Genomic DNA, 24,019 nt, shown 5'->3' with positions numbered 1-24,019 from the left:
TCCAACACCTCTGGAAAGTTGAAAGAGATGTCCTTGTATACAAGAGAAGGGAATTCAACCTGTTGAATTTCATTGTACACAGGTCGTACATTGACAATAAAGGCATTATTATGAAGCCTTAGATTAGCAGTACCCGGAGGTCCAGCGGTCCGCCAACCCCGTGGCCAGAGGGGAAAAACAATTCCAGAGACTTCTTGGTCAGAGAAAAGAGATTTATTGAGATCTGCGCAGAGGCAGCCAGTGGAGTCCTCTCCAAAGACTGGCTACGCCCAATTTCACATTTGCAAACTTTCTTATACCTTGAAAACACCCTTCCCTCCCCCAAGCTTCCCCAAAACCTCCTCCAATCAGCTGGCAAGTTTTAGCTTACTTCCTTATATGGCATATGGCTATCTAAACGCCCCTCCTTCCCTTGTTCGTGTGTTCTTCTCTTGCATTACTGCATCAGAGAGCATGTGCAGAGAGTACTGCAGTTTCTACTTAGCTGAGAGAAAAAAACAGGAAATGAGCTTCCCTGCTAGCCAGCAGAAAGAGGAAGTAGCTCCCAGCTTGCAAAGCCACTGCTCGCTGTCTGTTAGCCGGCAGAAAGAGGAAGTGGGCCTCTTCCAAATTCAGCAAAGCAGGATAATATGCAATTTTAACAGAGCAATTTAGAAAAGCAACTTATCAGAGCAATTTACTTAAATATAAAATACAGGGAATACCTTCCCTGTCCCTTCATTCCCTCCTCTTCTTTTGGGACAACCTATCTCCTAGGTTCGTCCTGGTCTCTCGGGTTTATAATCCTGGGGAAGAGCAATAAGGGCCATGATTCTTTTTGCGTCACACCTTGTAAGCATTGCACGAAGCAGGGTATACAGAAGCAAAGAAGCAGAAGGATTAACAGCGGGCCTGCTAATAATACCACAATATGCCTGAGCCAACTGCCATGAGGCAGCCAGGAATATAACCAACCCCATAGATCACCTCCTGTAGTTTTCAGCGGGTTCCTGGCTATCATTGTTTCCATGTGATCAATGGTGGCTGAAATGCTGACATTATTATCTGGGACATATCTATTTTATTGCTGAAGGGCCCACTGATACTCGTGCTCTATCAGCTGCCTTGCTTCTTGGGAGGTTGTGTCCCACCTCTCTGAGGAGGAGCCTATTATCTTAACCAATTTTCCCACCTGTCCTTGTGGATGCTTAATACTCTCATGATTTCCTCCCAACATACTGTATCCGAAAGGGGCTTCTCCCTCTACATATATTAACATATACCCACAGGAATATATATCCACCCTTGCAGAGGCCTGACACACGGAGTGACCATATCAAAGAGTTCTGGCCCCAATATCAAAAGTCCTGGCGGTGACTTAAATTTTGCTGGGGGAAAAAAGTCTCTACGTTGGGGACGCTGCCCGCGGGCGTCCCTCCCATCCACTTGTCCAACCGTCTGGCGCTCTTCTGGAGATGGTTAGCTTCAGAGGATCATCAGGATTTGGTGTAACTGTCCAATCTAAAATAGCCTTCTTCACTTAAGTGTGGTGGACCCAAGGGGTGAGGTAACAGCAGTGGGCCTGGGTCCACCTGTTAGAAAGAGAGAAAATCTCGGGAGAATTACTGCACATAATTATCAAACTGCACATTTTGACTAGCATGGGGGGTTATTGCAAAACTGAGTGGACAAAAGCTGGTCCATTGTCAGATCCTATTGACCTAGGTAGTCCATAGCGGGGAATGATCTCCCTAAGCAGGCACCTGGTTACTTCAAATGCCTTTTCAGTTCTGGTGGGCCAGGCTTCAACCCATCCTGTATACGTGCAGATCGCCACAAGCAGGTAGCGGTATAGTCCACAGCGGGGCAATTCAGTGAAATCCACAACAAGGTCTTCCATGGGTGCAGTTCCACTATGCTGAATCCCCGGGGGAGCCAAGGGTCCGGTTCTAGGATTATTCTTTTGGGAGAGAAAATAGGTACCCTTCATGTCAAGCAGAGCTGGGACTGCATGCGGGGTCACACAAACAGTGTCTTGGCCAAAAATAAATTTGTCTGCTTTGTTCAGTAGGGTGGCTACTGCCACAACTGCTCTCATGCACGGTGGTAAGCCTTGTTCTGTAGGCGTCAGGCGCTCAGATAGGTATGCCACTGGCTGTTGCCAGCTTCCCAATTTTTGGCACAAAACGCCTTTCGCTGTCCCTTGGTCCTCATCCACGAATAGAGTAAAGGGTTTCTCAGGGTTTGGGATGCCAAGCGCTGGGGCTTGCTGCAGTGCCCTCTTCAAATCCACGAAGGCTTGCTGTTCTGTGCTTCAAACAAAGGGGTCTCTCTCAATTCCTCTGGTTGACTCATGTAGAGGCTTGGCAATGATGCTGTAATTAAATATCCATATCCTACAAAATCCTGCAGACCCCAGAAAGCCACAGAGTTCTCTGCAGTTCTTTGCCTCTGGTATCAGGATAATAGCCTGCTTCCTTTCTTCACTGGTAACAAAGGGGTGTTTCACTGTGATTGGCATTGCCTCAAGATCCTATGTTGGAGCAGTCGCTCTAGATGCACCTACACCCCTTCAGTCGCCCTTCGTGGGATGGGATACTTATTTACTGCAACAGGATTGACAAATGGCTTGGGCTTCACGATTATTGGTGGGACATTCTTTGCCATTCCTAGGGGGTTCACTTGTTCCAGAATACTGGCGGGGATGGGTCCCTCCTCTTCTTTTACCATCATGAGGTGCCAGTACTCCCTCAGGGGTGCCTCCACAACCAGTTCCCCAAGTGACATATTGGACAATGTGGCTTCTCCCGATGGCTTAAAAGTAATTTGGGCTTGCAACTTTACCAACAAATCTCTTCCTAATAATAGAATAGGGCATTCTCTCTTCCAGTGCCCTTCCTGTCGGCAGATGGCGCACTGATTCCTCCCCAGGCGGCTTCGCCCTCCTCCCCGGGCACTTCCTCTTTCCTGAGGGGTGGGTGTGGTAGCCTGTAATGCCGTCAACTTCCTTGTTTGATACTTCTCCTTTTTTTTTTTTTTTTTCCTCTGGGCTTCCTCATCTCTCTGATTGTAAGTGGTTTGAGCTAACTTCAACATCTATTCCAGCCCATGGTCAATGCACCCCTCATGCTTCTGGATTTTTTCTTTTGGCGAATATTGGACGCTGCTTGAGCTACAAAGGCAGCCTTTATAATGGGGCGTTGGCAATATCATCTGGGTTCTCCTCAAAGGTAGGGTTCTAATTTCTCCAATTGCACACATCAGCACTTGAAAAAGGCACATGTTGGACTGTATAAGTGCATGGTGGTGCTTCCCCACCCTGTCCTGGGGGGCTGGTGGGTCATACACTCTGCGTAGAGGCATCATTGCAGTCCCACCCTTTTTCTGTGCCTTATGGGACTTATGGAGGGACACCCTGGTTGCTGCTAACAAATGGGAACTAACATCCACTTCTTTCACATAGGGTTGTACATACTGTTGCAATCTCAATTGTCTGATACTGTGTCCACATTTTTCCTTTCTTTGCTAACTCAATTAGTCCCTTCATAAACTCCTCATCATCCTCTTCCTCTTCGCTCTCTAATTCATCAACCTTGGAGGGTTCAGGCTGAGGGCCGGCTCCTCCCTAGTCCTGGGGCCCTGGGCCTGGGGGATTCGCTAGAGGGGCAGTTGGTGGAGCATAGGGTGGCGGCGGTTTAATGACTTCCCCCTCTTCTCCTTCCTCTCCTTCCGGCTCTGATATCACCGGAGGCTTTTCTGATTTCCCTGCCGGTCAGACTGCACAAATTGTATTTTGTGGGGCGTCGCCTCGGCAGGCTTTCAGCCACGGTGGATTCTTTTCTACATTGATTTTCCAGGTAGAAATATAAGGGATCTGGTCTGGGTGGACGTTCAAGATATTTTGATATAGTGGGTTGATTAGTTGCAAATTAAATCTGCCCTCCAAGGGCCAATTAGTTCCTTGGGTGGGCCAATCAACCTCACATCCTCTCTCTTCTCAATTTGAACCCAATCATCATGCTTCGTAGCTGCTTTCCAGTTGGTTAAAAAGCATTTCAGAGGACTACGTTGGCTTGCCCCAGACCCCATTTTTTTTTTTTTTTTTTTTCAGATACTCCGCTCCTAACCGGGCTTAAGATCCTTTCACACACCAACCACTACAGACTGTGACTTGGCGAACTCGCGTTGCTAAGAAATGCACAGCCCTGCAATCGCTCGGCCAAGGGGACGCTAAGCCCCGGCCCACACTTGACAATTCAGCCACTGGAGTATCTGACATGCAACATACAAAACACACCCCAATATAATTCCAACATGCAACACACAAAACACACCAAAATAATTTTCCCTCTGTTTCCCCTTTCCCCAACCTTACTGGCGGCACTCTACTGCCACCTCTGTTTCCCCTTTTCCCTTTTCCCGTCCCTGTCTGGCGGGGCGGCACCTTATTGCCACGGCCAGTTCCTTTGTTCCTTTTCTGGCGGCACTCTACTGCTCACAGCCAGACCCTTTATCCCTTTTCTGGCGGCACTCTACTGCTCACAGCCAGAGGAAGCTGATCAGGCTTCCTACCACGCCCTTTCCCTTGGGCTTACCTGTTCCGCTGCGGACCCCTCCTTCGGCCGTCCTCTTTTCTCTCCCGACTGGGTGTCTCGGCTCAGGCACAGCGTGGCGATCTCCCCCTACGAACTGGCAGGGTGCGCGCTGGAGATTGCGAGCGCTGGTCCTGGTTGCTCACCCGGTCGAGTCTGGCCCCTCGGTCCACCTTTCGTGGGGTGGGGACCCATCCCGGACACGAGCCCCCAAAATGAAGCCTTAGATTAGCAGTACCCGGAGGTCCAGCGGTCCGCCAACCCCGTGGCCAGAGGGGAAAAACAATTCCAGAGACTTCTTGGTCAGAGAAAAGAGATTTATTGAGATCTGCGCAGAGGCAGCCAGTGGAGTCCTCTCCAAAGACTGGCTACGCCCAATTTCACATTTGCAAACTTTCTTATACCTTGAAAACACCCTTCCCTCCCCCAAGCTTCCCCAAAACCTCCTCCAATCAGCTGGCAAGTTTTAGCTTACTTCCTTATATGGCATATGGCTATCTAAACGCCCCTCCTTCCCTTGTTCGTGTGTTCTTCTCTTGCATTACTGCATCAGAGAGCATGTGCAGAGAGTACTGCAGTTTCTACTTAGCTGAGAGAAAAAAACAGGAAATGAGCTTCCCTGCTAGCCAGCAGAAAGAGGAAGTAGCTCCCAGCTTGCAAAGCCACTGCTCGCTGTCTGTTAGCCGGCAGAAAGAGGAAGTGGGCCTCTTCCAAATTCAGCAAAGCAGGATAATATGCAATTTTAACAGAGCAATTTAGAAAAGCAACTTATCAGAGCAATTTACTTAAATATAAAATACAGGGAATACCTTCCCTGTCCCTTCAATTATACTAGGACCTGAGAGACCAGGATTTAAATCCCCACTCAGCCATGAAGCTCACTGGGTGACTTCAGGCCAGCCACTGCCTCTCAGCCCAACTTACCTCACAGGGTTGTTGTGGGGGATTAGATGAGAAAGGGGAGGTTAGATGAGCTCATTGCAGAAAAAGGTGGGAAGGAGGTATAAAGATATAAATAAATAAATTTTTAAAAATTCAGCATCATAAAAAAAGGATTCCAACACCCGTTTAATTATCACTCGCTGAAACAGATTTTGCCAAAATCCTAAAAACATAAGCCAAGACAGGTAAGGCAAATCAATTTTCAGTGGAGTACCTATGTATGCTTGCTTTTGTTGCAACAAAGCACCATAACACTTAAAAAATTTCTTATGGCACAATATTTTGTGGACTATAATGCAGAGAAACAGTGTAATCTATTCAGAAGTAATTTCACTAAATTCAGTGGGACTTAATCCCAGGCAAGCATGTACAGAAGTGGTGGGAACCTCAGGCCGGGGGCCAAATGTGGTGATACTAGGCTCACCATACGTCAGGAAAATTCCTGACAAGTCCTGGTTTTCGGATGTAAAAATGTATGAAAATGTGATGGGAAAAGCAACTGAAACAGCTCAAAAAAATCTCAACAATTTTGATGGTTTCCTTAAAAAAAAGCAACCTTAGGTGATACAGTCCTCATTATCTGACCCGCTGGATTCTCCTCAGGCCCCACCCTCTCCTCAGCTACACCCTCTTCCAAGGCCCCACCCCTGCTTCATACACTCCTTAAGTATTTTTGTCTGGCTGGAATGTGCACTTAACAAAGCACTGATAAGGACCAAAACTGTTTTGCTTTAGTACTTTAATTGCTTTGCATGCATTCTGACCATGCCCTGAAACATATTCCTTTTGCTATTTCATATTCCACTTTGTGTTCACGCTATCAGTGCTGCTGAACCTGCCATCAAAATCTGTTCTCAAGCAGGTTTGGGTATCTAAGCAGACAAAAGTTAAAACAATTACCCTTGCCACTGATGACTGCTCACATTCTTTCAAAGATGTCGTATTAGGTGGCCTTAGGAAAAGCTTTGTGATTCTTCTAACAGCTTAACTACACATTAATGGGTTTTTTAAAAAAAACAACATCAGGCATGGGGGAGAGATGATTATCTGAACTTGAACAAATTGATGTTACTACTGTGGCTTACTAAAACAAACCAAGTTCAAATCATAGTTCCTGAACTTGCTTCCATAGTTAAAATTAATCACAGTTTGTCCACGTTTATAACTAATACTAAAATGTTGTTAACTGAGAACAGAAGGAAAAACTTCTGATCTCCTTTGCACAGCTGCATCTAAAGAAGGGGGGGGGGCACAAGCCAGAGACTCCTTCACATAACAATAAACCATTAATGCAGTTAAAGCAGGAACACAATACAAGTTGAACTGAACAACAGGAATAGATAAAATGCCAGACAGATCTAAAGCCAAACTCTTTTTGTTCAGGTGACTATTCCTAGGAAGCACATATATTTATGCATAAAGCTCTTTAGGCATGCTAAAATTAGTATGCTAACAGTGTTGACCACTTTCTGAGGCTGAAGAATTAAGCACACTTACTAGGGACCATGGCTTTAACTATACGGACGTCACCTTGCCAACAAAGGTCCGTATAGTTAAAGCCATGGTTTTCCCAGTAGTGATGTATGGAAGTGAGAGCTGGACCATAAAGAAGGCTGATCGCCGAAGAATTGATGCTTTTGAATGATGGTGCTGGAGAAGACTCTTGAGAGTCCCATGGACTGCAAGAAGATCAAACGCATCCATTCTTAATGAAATCAGCCCTGAGTGCTCACTGGAAGGACAGATCGTGAAGCTGAGGCTCCAGTACTTTGGCCACCTCATGAGAAGAGAAGACTCCCTGGAGAAGACACTGATGCTGGGAAAGATGGAGGGCACAAGGAGAAGGGGGCGACAGAGGACGAGATGGTTGGATAGTGTTTTCGAGATTACCAGCATGAGTTTGACCAAACTGCGGGAGGTAGTGGAGGACAGAGGTGCCTGGCGTGCTCTTGTCCATGGGGTCACGAAGAGTCGGACACGACTAAACGACTAAACAACAACAACAACTAGGGACCAAATTCCACTGAGCTTGGAGGAGTGATGTAGGATCGTATTGTTAATATAGTGGTACCTCGGGTTAAGTACTTAATTCGTTCCGGAGGTCTGTTCTTAACCTGAAACTGTTCTTAACCTGAAGCACCACTTTAGCTAATGGGGCCTCCTGCTGCCGCCACGCTGCCAGAGCACGATTTCTGTTCTCATCCTGAAGCAAAGTTCTTAACTGAGGTACTATTTCTGGGTTAGCGGCGTCTATAACCTGAAGCGTATGTAACATGAAGCGTATGCAACCCGAGGTACCACTCTGTGTGTGTGTGTGTGTGTGTGTGTGTGTGTGTGTACACACACACAGAGAGAGAGTATAATGTAAAGCAGAGGGAGCCAATATAGAGCCTTCCATATGTTTTGGACTACAACTCCCAGCATCCCTGACAATTGGTACAGCTGGCTGGGGCTGAAGGGAGTTGCAGCTCAGAACACCTTGAGGGCACAACATCAGTGACCCCAATGTAAAAAGTACATTCTATTCAGTTGGCATATAAATATATTTACTAGTATTCTAATAACACTTTGAATATTACATTTCATCCACACTCTTTCCCCTAACAAGGTATTTCAGTTGTTGTTTTTTGCAGTACCAAAAACTTTTCAGATAATCACAAGACTTTTTTAGTTTTGTTGACTACATACAGAGGATGCTCGGGTTGCGAACGTGATCCATGCAGGATGCACGTTTGCAACCCGCAACGGCACATCTGTGCACACGTAGGTTGTGATTCAGTGCTTCTGCACATGTGCAAAGAGCAATTTAACACTTCTGCGCATGCGCAACCGCCCAAACCTGGAAGTAACCCGTTCCGGTACTTCCAGGTTTTGGCCGTCTGTAACCCGGAAAAACACAACCTGAAGCTTCTGTAACCCAAGGTATGACTGTATTCCAATTCAAAATTTTCCAGATAGCCTGTGTCACTGACCTTAAGACAAGTGGTGCACATTTATTATACTGCATGCCTATATATATCTACTCAGAAGTAAAACCCATTCAGTTCAATGGGAATTACTCCCTGGTAAATGGGTTTAGAACTACAGCCTTAGACATAAGCTGGTTTACTTAGAATAAGGCAACAGTCTAACAAAGCTGACATCACAATATAGAAGCTAGTTTCTATGATATTCTGCATATTTTACCTTCTTACTACCACAGCCAAAGAATTAAGATCTCTTGAATCAGGGTTTGTTAAACAAACCAAGAACATATATCACTGATGACAGCCTTTATGATTCCCTACCTTTGTTCAAATAATTTGAGAAATAAATGTAGTACAGGCGACTCTCAACTTAGGCGGCGGTTATGTTCCAGGATAGAGCATAAAGCCAAAATTGTGTATAGTCAAAACACACTGCATTCAGTGGCAGGTGGAATTGCCAAAGCATTTTTTCTGAGACAGAAGACAGCCAAGAATGCATAATGATTAACAAAGGATTATTCCTAATAATAGCAAGTAAAAAATAACTTTTACTATTTGCTCCCCAATTTTACTACTGTATTTAGAATTAATGCTCTAGGTTCTATCTGAGAGTAGGTCACAATGTTCCCCAAAACAAGGACTCCACCTAAGTAGCCAGGGCTACTTCACACAGATCTATTAATCAAATGGAAGGCAGCATCTCTATGACATTTTCCTGACTTGGGGAAAAATTCAGAAGTATCAATACCTTCCTTACTCCATAGCTTTGTGTACGGTTCTCCTCAAGCTTCCTAAAATGCTGACTAACCAACTTCAAACTACTTTTCTTTGAGCGCACATGAGGAGGACAGTAAAATCTGCTGAAAGGAAATGTCTCACTATGTCAAAGCAGCCACAGATCATGTTGGCATATCTGTTACAGTGCCTTGGGAGATGCACTCATCCATCTACAGTGCTCATGCATTAGCTCTACCATCAATCTGTGCTGTCTGCTATTGATGTCACCAACAGCTACAACATACTGTTTTTTATACTAATGGGCAAGCACATACACTTAGCATTTATTTTTCTTATGTTTCTGAGTACTTCAGCATCAAATGTACACATCCCATCGGGAGTCTAACTGCAACAGATGAGCACAGGAGAGAGCATACAAGGTATTAATATGTTAATTATTAAAGGTGTTAAAAGTTGTTTGCCATTTTTTAATCATAGAAGGGTGCATCTACTTTTGGTAGATTTGCACATACCCCATAGTAACTATTCCCTTGGCTTTGGGTGTTTGAAATGATTGTAGAGAAGGCAATACAGATGTTGAGTCTTAAAGTCCCAGTGATCCAACACTGCCAGAAAAATAATCCACTGGCTCAGTTCAAACATGATGACCAAACATGTTTTGCACTACCCAGTTTAGAAAGCAAACCATGGCTGAAAGCTACTGTCTTACTTTCACTGTCCATCTACCCAGCACTCACCATCATAGCTTCATAAACTCACTACCATCTTTATGGTTCAGCAGCCTTAGGAAATAGAGCAATCATCATAATGGTTTGTGAATTCAGACATTGCATCAAACATCCATTAGCACAGATCTTGGATGGTGAACAACTCCAAACCATGGTTTCTGAAGATGGCTGGCAAACAGCTGACAAACCATGATTGTATTCAGACATGCTTAACCAATTAAGTTTACCTAACCATAGTTTGGCATCATGTCTGAATTGACCCAGAATGCTTTGTGCCTGCTAAATAGGTCTGTTTTTAATAGTACCTCAAAAAAAAGTGAACTACGGTTGTCCAGTCACACACTCAGATAAACGGATATCATAAACAAATTTGTTCTCTAGTGAATCAGGATCTTATCCTGATATAGCAAGTTATCTTAACATTCTGCATACTTTGTCAGTTTTAGAGAACACTTTTCTTCACTTTTTGCTTCACCACTAGCTAACCTTCACTTGCTCCATTTTCTCAGCACAAAGGCAGAATAGGCAACTAAAAACACCAACCCCTCACTCACTCAACAAAAGGAAGAACAGGGTAGTTTTAAAAACATAATTATTTGTAGTCTTCTTAGGGAGCTAAAGGGGGACCTAGATTTCAAAGCTTAGGGGATCTCTCTCTCTCTCTCTCTCTCTCTCTCTCTCACACACACACACACACACACACCCAGTCAATAAACACACACAGACAAACTATTTCTTACAAAATTAAAAACGTTATCTAGGATCCTAATCTCACACAAACCAAAACCCTAAGTAAATTTCTTTAGAGGTTGGTTGTATTAAAAGAAGAAAAGACAAACCCACAGAAAGCAATACTAAGTATCTTAACGATTGTGGGTTTACCTGCTTTCAGGGCTAGAGATTTGCACACTTAAGACAGATGGAGCGGTCGAGCCCTTTGCCCGGTTTAAAGCAAAATAAAGGAACTTCGATCTGGAGTGGGAGGAAGACAGCCTGAAGAATGATGCAAATCTCTCCCTTTAAACAACCGCCTGTTCCAGAATGGAGAAAGCAGCCAGCAAAGCGGGTCACGAATTCCCCGGGGGCGACTTAATGTATGTGTATATGGGGTGAGGGGAGGGGGGTGGGGCGCAGCCTCTCCCTCTCTCCCCCCTCCCCGCACTTTGTCTGGGAAGGAGGGGAGCGGGAGAACGAGAGTCTCAACTCTTTCTGAGAGTTACGCCGTTTATATATCAAGCGGGCAGCCGTCCCGAAAGACAAGGCGACACAACTCGCTGGCCCTAAGAAACAGATACCGCTCATGTCAGTCTGACCCGGGTCGGCCAGCCTCGTCCCCCTCACACAGCATGAAGGGGCTCCGAGTGGCGCTAAACCCACGCGAGGCGGGGCGTGTGTGTGTGTGTGAAGGGGGCCTCGGGGGATTATGAAGGCGCCTTCTCGCTCACTCTCCGGGCGGGAAGCATCGAGTGACCATTTCGCTTTAAAACCTCCCCAGTCGCAAAACTCTTCGGGATTATGAGATGGATAAGGAAGGTGGGCGGGGGAAGACGCCGGGCCGCCTCCGCTCCCAAGCCATGGAGCAACACGCTTCGAATTAAAACCACTTCTCCCGCCCCCCACCCCCACTCCCACCCCGCCGCCTTTCCTCTCTTCCCTACGGTTTCGCTCAACCGCATCGCCAACGGGCGCTTCTTCTCAAAATAAGGGCTTTTGGGTGGGCGCGCGCTTCCCCTCTCGCGTTCTAACCCTCGCCCCCGCCCCCGCGGCATACCTCGCGCGCGCGCCACATTCCATCTGGCTCGACTACGGCAAGCGGGCGCGGGGCTCCCAGTCTACTCCCCACAGGCGGCAACGGCGGCCAGGCAGCGGGCTCAGCTAGGGAGCCATTCAGTCCCCTCCCCCTCGGCGCCCTCGAGCGTGTCGAGGACTTAGTCCCCGCCCACTCGGTCCTATCTAGGCTAAGGATGGAGGCGGGCAGAAAGCGAGGGCGGGAGGGAGGGAGGATTTGTATCCAAGCAACAGAACTGATCGGCATTCTCAGTAGCCAGTGAGCGGGGCAGAAAAGAGAAGGGCTGCTTTCTGCCTCAGGGATTACTTTAAAACACACGCACAAACGGCGTTTGCGTTATCCCTTTTCCTCTTCGCTTTATGGTTCTGGCAGCTGATCCGAATTGGCTTCCCCAGGGCCCTCGCCCATCCCGACTTCTCACAAGCTTCGCTTCCTTTCCTTCCGCACATTATCGCTTCCCCCCGACCGCTAAAGTTTTGTCTTCCTCACACACAAACAACCTGTAGGACTCTTCTCCTCACGAATCCCACCAGCCTCCGTTATTCACTCAGGACCGTCAGGAGCGCCCTCAGGGCAGGACCTCGGGGGACAGAAGTCAGTCGAACAAGCCACGAAGGCCTCAAACGCAGCAGCCCTTTAGAATTAGGTGAAGTCAAATACAGTACCTGTGTCTAAAAGGGGTCAGGGGATTAGACCATGAAGGCCAGCATCTCAAACAGGGCTGGGGGATGTTTGCAGGAGAGATTCTCCTGCTGGGGGGTGGACAACAGTAGTAGCCTCCCTGCTGGGGTGTGGTTTATTTGTTTAATTTTAAAGCGTCTATATGTCACGTAATATTTCAAAAATCACTCCAGTAACCGTATAATTGTAGTAATAATAATAATAATAATAATTTATTCCCCACCCACTCTGGGCAGCTCCCAACAGAATATTAATAACTAAAACATCAAACATTAAAAACTTTCCTAAACAGGGCTGCCTTCAGACGTCTTTTAAAAGTCAGATAGTTGTTTATTTCCTTGTCATCTGGAGAGAGGGCGTTCCAAAGGCGGGCGCCACTACCGAGAAGGTCCTCTGCCTGGTTCCCTGTAGCTTCACTTCATTGCTGCAATGAACAGACTAAAAATCCCCAGTATATTATCAAAACAAAAACACAACCTAAGAACTGTAAAACAACAGCTTACCGTGCACGTAGCTGGCAAAACCAATTTTAAAAATCCAAAGAATATGCAATGCCATTTATAGAACCTTAGACAGAATGAAGCACCTCACTTTAGGAAACACATTTTTTTTCTGGATACAGTGAAAAGGCAAGGCAAATATAGAATCGGCTTGTTTTTATTGCTATGAGGGGCACCAGTTGAAATATCTGCCTCCAGCATTATGAATGCCTTAGACTGCCTCCTCAAAGTTTAAGGCATCTTCTCTGCTCATCTACCATTACATTCATTGCAACCAACAGAGAATCCAACCCTCTAGTTCAACATCCTGTTCTTAGAGTGGCCAAACAGATGCCTCTGGGAAGCCCACAAGCAGGACCGGAGCACAAAAGCACCCTCCCCTTCTACAGTTTCCGACAACTGGTATTCAGAAACATACAGCCTCTGATAGCCATCATGGCTAGTAACCACTTTACCTCATAATTTGTCTAATCCTCTTTTAAAGCCATCCAAGGTAGTAACCAACACTGCTTCCTGTGGGAGCAAATTCCACAGTTTAACTACGCACTGTGTGAATAAGCATTTTCTTTCATCTGTCCTGAATCCTTCAACATTCAGTTTCATTATATGTTCACGAGTTATAGTGTTATGAGAGAGGGAGAAAAACTTTTCTCTATCCACTTTCTCCATGTCATGCATAATTGTATACCTTTCTACCATGTCACCTCTTACCTATCATTCCTAAGCTAAACACCCCAACTCCTCATAGGGGAGTTGCTCCACCCCTATGATCATTCTGGTTGCCCTTTTTTGAACCTTTTCCTACTCCATACTATCCTCATTGGGGTAAGGCGACCTGAAGTGATTCCCCTTCAAATCATTTGTATTTGTTTCCCAGTAAACCATGTTCAGGATCAGAATGTTCCTTTTTTCTCCACATCTATAAAATGTAAAAGTACCATACTGGAGCACCAAAGGGTTTAGCGAGGGTTTTAATTTTGCACTGCTGTCATGGGTGTTTGCATTGTTGCAGCTAGCAGGACGCCAGGCTTTGAGTATCTGAGGCGGTGATATGTTGGTTAGAGAAGGAGAGAATAGTGGAGGGAGGCCCCTATCATGCATGCATTGTGAAAGCTAACAGTGCCTGAATAATGTGGTCAAAGCTCTCTTTCCTTGGTTGCTTTCTTCTTTTTTTGTCCTTTGCAGCCAGGCCTGTTAACAGAGGCTTTTGTTTAGTACTTTTCAGGCTCCTTTACAAAGAAAGGAAGTCAGACATCTTGTGAGTAAGATTTGGGCAGGTGTGGGAATCAACAGCCATATGAACTTTAATAGTTTAGAAAGTTTAAATAAATATATAAAATAATAAATAGTAATGGTGATTTAAGTTCTCTTAAAATCAAATGATAACCCACAAACGGCCACAAATGGATAAATGTTGTGGATGGCAGTACGCATGGCCCATCAGTTAATCACTGTAAACCTTAGTAAAAGGACAAAGGACTGGGGATTTGTGAGAGAGAAGGCAGGTGGGAAGGGTATAGAGATGGAGATGGACAGGTAGCAGAATGACTACAATAAAAGGTATTAAGGCCTCTGTCATGCCTGATTAAAAGTAAGCAGCTTGGCAGATTTGTTGGCTATCAAAGCCTGAAGTCTATACTTATTTGTGCCCCAGTTCTTTATATGCTTACTAATGCATACGCCTCTGACTTAAGCAGAGCTTGGTTACTTTATCTCTGCATATATACAGGTTTATAAATTAACAATAACAACAAAAAATATTTTTTTCTGGATCATCAGAACAGTTACAGAGTTACCTGGTGTTAAAATAGAGTAAATTGCCATATTTTCACAAATCTAATGCACCATCAAATGTAATGAGCACCCTAATTTTTGTGATGTACAGTAATTTGGCCAAAAAATGTGCACATTACATTTGAGTAAATATGTTATTTACAGCTCCCATCAGAATCAGTGTATCACAATGATTATTAAGGGAACATTGATGTGGATAAGGTGAGATTAGTGCTGAACCAGCTGGTGAAAAAAATACTTTTCCTTCTAGGTTCTTCAAAAATGTCTACATGCCTTGAATGACATGATTGATTGAATGGGTGTGTGTGATATAAAATACATAATATCAAATGATATGTAACTGATGTGTTACTTCCAATAACATTCATGTAATGGTATTATTACTAAGGTAGACACTGTGGTATTATTCTAGTTTGCTGTGTGCATTTCATTTTCATATTGGGGAGGAGTTGAATGTGAGACAATCCAGTTCAATATTTTTTTCTAGGTGTGTTAATTTTTAAAAAAGAAGAATCAATACAAAGGGCCCAAGAAAGAATCAATAGAATCTGTCAACAATGACAGGGTGAACACACGAAACATCACAATACTTAAAATGTTCACTTTGTGTAGCACAGTGCTCAGTTATTGATAATTTGTCCCTTGACAGAGTAAGGCAGCTGCCCAAGCATATTGTTGTCAGCCATGTCTTTTGCAGGAAGAAAACAGAGAAATAAAATATATTTTTTACATATGGCATGTACTTGCTTGACATTGTGGCAATTCTATTTTTCCCCAGTATGCGGAAAATAACTGGTCAAATTAATTTTATAATCACAATTGAAATATATGTTTTATTTAATCTTTTTAGATAGTAAGGGATTACTATGTAGTTGGCAGTATCTTGCCTAACCTAGCTTAACGAAATAAATGTTTTCCATTTATGCTATTCCATAACATCATAGACCATTTTCATCTATTTATATTCTGGTCAATAATATGCCATGCAATGTGGCTAGTAAGAAAGCGGTTTCTGGAAAGAGCACAAATAATGTTTCAGACTGCTGAGTGTAGCTGAGTATCTGGAGGCAGTTCAGTCTGGCTTCTGGCAAGAGGATGTGACACTTATTGTCTTGGTCATCCTGGTGGCTCACCTAGATGGGGAGAAAGGGAAGGGAAGTGTGATAATGTTTCAGCAACTTTCAATACCATTGGCTATGGCATTGGTGGGTTGGGACCCAATACAAGGTCATGGTCTGATCTGAGGTAGGTTGCAACAGCTGCACTAGCATCATACAAATAGATGGCAAAAATTAAGCAATGGGTGTCCCAGTGCATGCTAGGCATAATGGTGGGTTCTGAAACAGTTGAAGACTACTGAGCTATGATATACCTTTCACGGGCTAGAGTTGAAAGCATCACTTTTTGATAGTTCAAGGGTAGGTTTCAGAAGGTGGTGCTGACAGTATCATAGAAATATATAGTTGGAAGGGACCAATAGTGTCATCTAGTCCAACTCCCTGCAATTCAGTGCTGGAATTTTTTCACCCACTGTGGGGCTCGAACTCATGACCCTGAGATTAAGAGTCTCATGCTCTACAACTGAGCTATCCATAGGTTATAACCAACTAATTTATCAGAATTTGGGGATGGGGTGGGGGGTATGAGCCCTGAGAATATGTACTAATAGAAAACGTGAAGTTAATTTACCCAAAGAGCTAAGTGATTTGGTATGACCTTGGTATTTGTATGATGCTCTCCTTAAAGCAGGGGTAAATCGAAAAAATATGCTGCTCTACTATTTCAAACACTTGTGAGCACAGTCACACAACACTACATTGCAGTAGCATTGCATGGTCATTAAGAGCTAGTGCATTCCCTAGAATCAAGATAGGCATTCCCCAGACTGCACCACTTTAGGCTGCAGATAAAGATCACAGGCCTTTGCACACACCAGAGAGGAGACAAAGGTTATTTATATATTACAATTACTCCCTCCAGAGTAGCTTATAAGTAGCATCAATGTACATTCAGAGAGAGAGAGAGCAAGTCATGATGCTTCCCACAAATCAGCTGGTGGTAGATGGCTGGGGGTGGGGTGAAAGACAGCTGGAACAGGACCAGGGTCCCAATATCTTATTCAGGATTAATTGGACTTGTTTTGGTTTTACATGCAGGCAGTTTGGGAAAGCAGAATCATTCAAAATGGCACCAGCAGTAGGATATTCAAGTAAAGGCCATTCTGCCAGATACCTATATGAACTGGCCATGTGTTGATACAAATATTAGGATATGTTCCCTTTATTAAAATACATATCCTTAGGCTCATATATTCAGTACTCAGGGGCAATCATGTCTGCATGAAGATGAATAATTATTTTTGTAACATTTCAGTATACAAAAAACATACATTTACTTAAGGGCAAACTCTTCAATCACCTAAGGGAAATGCTGTAATAGTTCCAGTGATGCATAGCTTGTCCAAGGCATGGAGACTTGTTCTTGGCATGACAGTGTAAGTCCAGTAGGTCCCTGGCCAGCTTAACTCTCTGAGGCCCGCAGCAAGTGTACCCAGCTGCTCCCTTCTACACAGGCCTGCATATTATTCGTTTTTTCTGTTCAGCAATTTGAAAGGCAATATCTAAGATGAAGCAAATCAATATACAATGCAATTCAAACCAATTACTCAAATATGTCTATATCTATTCAAGTTATGTCACATATGCAGCCAGACATGAATCCAGAGCTTGCAAGAATTCTAATGAAAATGTGAACATAATTTGTGCTGATGGTCTACGTAACAACATGTCATGTTTGTTTTTTCTAGAGTGCTCCAGAAACACAACACAGTCAAAGAAAGTTGTGACCGGCTGGCACATATAGACAAACCTGTCTACACGGCTTCCTTGTTTGCAGAATAGAAAACGGAATAACTGTGAAAAATAAGCTATAGAAATGTAAGTCAAGTCTTAGGTAGCAGATATTTTCTTTAGTTGATAAAATAATTGCAATTGTGCTAAACTGGTAGCGGTAGACATTTTTGGCAAAGAAAGCCCCTTATTTGAGAAAAAAATAAGACAATGTAGCTGTTAAAACTGAAAAGGAAAGTAACTGCAACACAAATAGCAGGCAGAGAACAACGCTTTGAAGGGGTAAAGGCACATTGTTTAATTTTAACTTTTAAACCAGATTATCATTATCATCATCAACAACATCATCTGTACGTCAGTGGGATGAATAAAAGCATTTCATCATTATTTATTTATATCCTCTGCACTAGGCTCCCAAAGCTGCTAACAATAATAAAATACAGTATACAGTGTGTTTGTGTGTGTGTAACTATCAATGTGGGTTTTTTCCCATAGTGTACTGAATTTTTATATACCTAATGTCTCACTCTGAAACAAATTTAATGGGCATCATGCCCCACTTATGTAAATAGAAATGCAGGGGTGGAATTCAGTGTCACACTACAGTGAAAGTCCTGTCAGCACAAGCATTGAAGCTCGTCAGACAGAATGATCCCCCCAGTACAGTGTTCTGGGGGGTTCCCCCAACACATCCAAAGCAAATTTTGGGGGGCCCCAGGGGTGGGGTGAGAAAAACCCATTGTACAAGTGAAAGCTCTCATACAGGACTTGTGCTGACAGGGTTCATTAGGTGAATTCCTCTTGGGTGTTTAGGTTCATAGCCTAATGTCCTGACAACACATATCTAGAAAATAGTAGAATAGGGGAAAACAATAACTGTTGTATCAAGAACTGGATATCTGGTTGCACCGTCATTGGTTGGTACTATTAGGCTAATAACAATCAACATTACTGGATGTGGCATGGCACAAAGGCATTTCATAGTACAGGGATGTGGTAGAAGCAAAACTAGGGACCAATCATGTACAGGACACCAACAGGCAGCATGTTAGGATGGAATCACACAATTTGCTGAATACTTACACACATAGCACTTTGCATAATGTTGTAGCTATAAGTATTCAAGACTTTGGTGGAACTTGTTGTTGTGCATTGATGAGTTTACACAGTATTGTGTGAAGAGATATTCCCTAGGCACTCTTGGAATCTTATTAAATAAATATGAATCAATGGCCAATGTTAACTGAAGGCAAACTGTGTTGGTACAGCTCTGCATGATATGCAGGGGCACCCTTCTAGTTCACACCAGAGACCCATTCAATTTTCCAGGAATTTCTTGTGTTCAGTTAGAAATGACCCAAACCATATAAGTAGCTAACAATTCAGAGCATGCACGTGCACTTTGCCTTGTCAGAGGCAGCCATGCTGTTGGAATACGGTTTGAATTCAGACCAAATTAAAACCGTTGGCATTGCAAGTACACAACATAGCAGGTGTTTGCAAGAGAACATATAACACGTTTTGCCACCGTGGATACATTGTGTTACCATCTACATTCTCTTAGTGACTAATGTACACACATTTAACAGATTAAGGAACAAAAACCAATTTATTAGGTCAAACACACTCTCCATCCAGACTGGTACTTTATTGACTGAGTTGCTGAAAGAGCACTAAAGCAATAGCAACATCCAGTTCCTTGTCATTCACATCCAGTTTTCCTACACTCAGAGATTGAGAAAATATGCAGTAAATCAGAGCTTTCCAAACTCTGTATGTTGTGACATATTAGTGTGTCGACTGCTGTAGGTGTGTTGCATGAATGCTCCCTGTGTTCCTCCCAGGGCTGGAAAGTGGTTAGTTTAACCTCCAGTTTGCTAGTAAAACTGAATTACGGTGTCGTCAAATCTGCATGTCTAAAAAATGTCACCCACATTAAAAGTTTGGAAAGCTTTGCAGTAAATGATCATTAAAATACAAACAAGCTTAAAGTATTGTGTGATATGACTTCATCCACCATGTAAATCTCAAGTTCCCCCCCCCCCATTTAATAGAAATATGCAAATTGCTTCAGCATTTTTACGGGTGTGTGATAAAAGATTATTGGAGTAGCATCAGGAATACTGATAATGGTCACTCTGGAACATTACTAAATCAAGGCATTTCTTGTACCATCTTTTCTGGATCAGATAAATTACTTGAAATTACTGCCCTCCAGTCAATTTATTTCAACAAGGCTTCAGAGGCTAGCCATTAGTATGAAATATCCCCATTGAAGTCAGCAGCAGAATTACCATTGGTAATTAATGGTTTTAATGGTGATCACCCCAAATTGTGTTTTGTTACTGTGGTGAACACCTATGGTCAATAGAATATATCCTTTTGTCTAAGCTTTGTTGCAAATTCTGTGTGATTAACCCATTAGCAGATATCCTTATTTACATATAACCAAGAGAGAACAACAATATTATATGTATCCCTTTAATTTGTGGTGACCTTTGAGAAATCAATACTTCAATGGCAGTAAGGCTAATTACTTGTGGGGCTTGAAAACAGACCAAGGCTTTACTATGTAATTGTGTGTTTGATTAAAGTGCATTCCATTCATTTATCAAGCAAGTGATCATTCAATAGTAGTACAAGCATCTATTCAGCACCATGGAGAGTACCACTTTATTACCTAGGTAGCATAGAACAGACAGCAGAAATAGTGGCATTGTTTCTTTGCCGTCTTCTAAAATTTGGAGGAACAATTGTTCTCTTGTGAGTGGCTCGCCTAATGCAAATGCAGCAAACTAATCACAAGCTTTCCTGCTTAAGCATAAGCCTTAAAATCAGGCATGTTCATTTTCTATCCCCGGGTTAAAAGAAATGCTTTTTCAACACCACTTGGATCTATTATAAATGAACAACTCTCCAGAAAAATAGCTATTGAATGTATATCATTCTTCCACAAATTCTGTAACAAAAACTGTAAATATAAATGCATCCCCATCATTGTGTTTATTGAATGCAGACAGGCACCTCAAATCCTTATATTTTATCATCAAGCAAATTTTAAAAGAATTACTTTGATTCAGTTTTGGCCATTTGTTCTCAATTCTATTTTTAAGATTTTAAAGTTTGGTGATGCTGTAATTATTTTACCCTGATAGTTTTTTGTGAGTTGAAGGTTTATAAAGATTCTTGTAAATAAATAAATCACGCTATTATAGCAGAGGGAGTTAAGGTGAAATGGTAGATTCCTCACATTTTGCCACTCTTCTGAGTTTCTTAGGTGCTGCTTGCTACTTAACATAAGGATTGGTTTAGTCATTATTCAATAATCTCCTTAAGCCAGGCAGGAACCTGCTATAAAACACCATGTAAATGACAATACTTGACTAATAATTATTTCCTCTAATAGTAAACTCAGCTGGTGGGTGCTGATAGAATTGGAGCCCAAACAGAACCACTGAAAAACAAGATACATCAGCATGCTTGGGGGGGACACTAAAGTTTGCAGAAGTAAATGTATATTTTGGGGAAATATTAAAGGACCCCACCCCCAACCAACCCACTGGTGACTGAGCATGCTCTGTGGCCCCAGAATGTTGAGTGTCTGTTGGGCAGGGACAGAGAATGGCGGTTGTGGATGGACTGTATACTGGAAGAAGTCTGGCTGGTTCAAATACTGGCTGGTATTTATCAGTTCCAATTGAAGGTACAGTGAAGGCAAGAAAAAGTTATGAAAAATAAACTAACTGAATTATTTTTCAAACCATTCAACATTCAGCTGACCATCTGCATTTGTAATAAATATTGCTTTATCAGCCACATATTTTCCTAACCCAGCCCTTGGAAACACATGCCCTCTTGCATGACATGAGGGTCAGATTTTATAGCATGCATCATTATTTACGGCAGAGGTTTAGCAGCCAAAGCTCATTATATTGTACATAGTTGTCATGCCCTTTGAAAAGGCTATTGTGAAAAGATGTAGTTAAAAGGAGCTTATCTTGCAGCTTGGGGGGGGGGGACCTTGAGAGTGATATTTGAGCACTGAATGAATGAAACTAAATATTTTGCACAGAGCTCAGCCTTTTCGAAAGCAAAATCTTCCTGTCATGGATTGAGGCTTTGATGTAACTTGAAGTATGTGAATAAGCATTTTCCACTCTGTAAAGACTGGACTGTGCAGGCCTGTGCTCTTCTATTCAAAAGTAAGTCCCTTTGAGCTCACTGGGGCTTGCTTGCTTGCTTGCTTGCTTGCTTGCTTGCTTGCTTGCAGATAAGTGGGTACAGGATTGCAACCACCCCACCCTACAGTTGGTGCTGACAACACAAAGGAGGAAAAGGGAGCATGCCAGGGAAAGATCAAGGGAAGACTTGGATGAATCCACAGGATCCAAAGCTCCTTCTTCCCCCAGCATGCTCCTAGAATGGAAATGGAAAAAGAAAGAAACATGAAGACACTAGAATGATCAAAGTAGATTCTGTCTTCCTCCAACTTCTGGCTGGCCAGTACAAGCCAAGCAGAGCTTGGATATGACAGTTCTTTCACTATGGATATGTCCCTCCTCACTACAATTGGATTGATCTGTAGCTTGATAACTAATACATTGTCAAGACAATCAGTCTTTGTTGTCACTATACAAAGGAACATACACACAAAACCCACAAAACACCACACTTTGCATATTACCCTCAATTCAGATTTTCTCCATGGAAATGATTGCTATGCCTTAAGATAATAATAATAATGTTTAAATCATCGCTGAAAGGAGCATAATCAGGAATCACTTATGTCTGAGGAGTATTCCTATTATGGGAGTTGGACTTGATTATCTTTTAAGTACCTTCTTCCTTTGATTATCCTAAGACCTATTATAATTCTAAGTGCCATTATTACTTTGTAATATATAGTCTATTAATTATGAAGTATCTCTCTAGCTGAAGAGCCACACAAGTAGTTCTGTACATGTCAGTGATATTTCTCAAACGTAAGCCTCTCATGCGAAGTTCCCTAAGCATTTTTTTATGTGTTTATGGATCTAGCATTCAAAGAGGAAATGTCAAAAATCCCACCACACTTATAGCCACTTGCTGGATCTTGTTCACCATCTGCAATTGCATAGGTACAATTTGTATTATATGAAGAAAGACAAGCGGTACAGCATACACACAGCCCAACCTTTGTACCTTCTTGCAATTACCTGCTTGTATTTCTCATCCTTTCTCTAGCCGTGTACATTTAAATAGTGAATGGCTCACAGCTGCAGAAGGGAAGTGGTAGACAATCTGCAATTTTACTGTCAAGCATAGTCTTTTAGAACTCTGCAATTTGTGCAAATGGCATTGTAGCTCCACTTGTTTCCTGGCAGCTCATCCTTTAGAGAGCTTTCCAAGATTAAAAGTATTAATGCTTTATACAAGAAGGTTAAGGGAGGAATTTTATGAATTGTTCTGTCAGCCACTTTGTCTTAAATTGCAAGCCACAGTTGCCTCAAAATGGTCAAATAAGTAGTGTCAAGCAAAATCAACTTTGTGCATTTGAGGTCATCACCTGCTACAAAATTTGAAGGAAGTTGGAGTGATGCTCATCTAGTAGAGTGCTGCAGAACTACAACTGGCTGCATGCAACCTTTGATTTGACCATTCATTGAACTGTGTGGCTGTACACAAAAGCCAGTAAAAGCAGTTGCATGCTGGACCTAAGGGTGGTCAGTGGGTTCTGGACCAGATATGGCAAAGCCAAATTTATTAGACCCAAGAAAAAGACACCAGTCCAAAGGTGTGCCTAGATGTTGTTCACCGCTACATAGTCATTAGTGACCTGGGACACCTCTCTCTTTTGGGATGCAATATCCATCAGAGTTTGGGAAGCTGACACCCTTCAGAGCTAAGGGGATGGGCAGGTAAATAGCTTAATGCTTGTTTTGCCATTTCAACTTGGAGGGAAGGATGTGGGGAATAGAAAGCTGTGAGTTGATTGAAGATTACACTCTGGAAATCTGATGTCCACCTAGCAGATCTCCTGCCTATTTTTTAGGAGCCTGCTTGTTTGCCACAAGTCCTGCATCTGTAAATAAAATAAAAATATTACAAAGAAACTATGCATCTCCACTTTGTCATACAAAATCTTGCAGCATTGCACAAGATGTGGAAACCTACAGTAACGTGCCAGGGATCTCTAGGGCAGTTATCGAGAGAGAGAGAGAGATATCCTAAGAAGCAGCTGTGCAAAGGGTTGTAACATTTCAAATTCCTAAGCATTAAACATGAAGATTGTGGGCATTTGGGGGATTTCAACTTACATATTTTTCATTCTTTTTTTGCCACCATTTAAAAATAACATTTAGCATTGGTTTCAATCAAAGTGCGAACTACCAATATGTAAACATGCATAATATCTATTATTATTCTTCAGGTTCTAGCCCTACAAGTGCCTGCTTGTCACTCGGATTAATTGAATGTTCTTT

At 42.9% G+C, this 24,019-nt stretch overlaps 1 protein-coding gene and 1 long non-coding RNA gene across 4 annotated transcripts in view; one reads left to right on the top strand and one right to left on the bottom strand.

The window, feature by feature from the left end:
• Window positions 1-11,825, bottom strand: part of WASF3 (WASP family member 3) — a 34,440-nt gene extending 22,615 nt beyond the window's left edge. For 2 of the 3 annotated variants that reach the window (XM_053385921.1, XM_053385924.1), the window contains exon 1: window positions 11,717-11,825. The gene's annotated coding sequence lies outside the window, so the exon portion shown is untranslated. Of the gene's footprint in view, window positions 1-10,827; window positions 11,581-11,716 lie in introns of those variants that run through there. The other variant, XM_053385923.1, reaches the window with a different exon arrangement.
• Window positions 11,826-11,979: 154 nt separating this feature from the next.
• Window positions 11,980-24,019, top strand: part of LOC128412685 (uncharacterized) — a 36,233-nt gene continuing 24,193 nt past the window's right edge. The window contains exons 1-2 of the long non-coding RNA XR_008330137.1: window positions 11,980-12,380; window positions 17,516-17,645. This is a non-coding gene — a long non-coding RNA (uncharacterized LOC128412685). The remainder of the gene's footprint in view (window positions 12,381-17,515; window positions 17,646-24,019) is intronic.

This window comes from Podarcis raffonei, chromosome 4 (genome assembly GCF_027172205.1).
Source record: "Podarcis raffonei isolate rPodRaf1 chromosome 4, rPodRaf1.pri, whole genome shotgun sequence".
Taxonomy (NCBI): domain Eukaryota; kingdom Metazoa; phylum Chordata; class Lepidosauria; order Squamata; family Lacertidae; genus Podarcis; species Podarcis raffonei.
The sequence above is the reverse complement of the archived record's forward strand: the minus strand, read 5'-3'. Positions and strand labels throughout refer to the sequence as shown.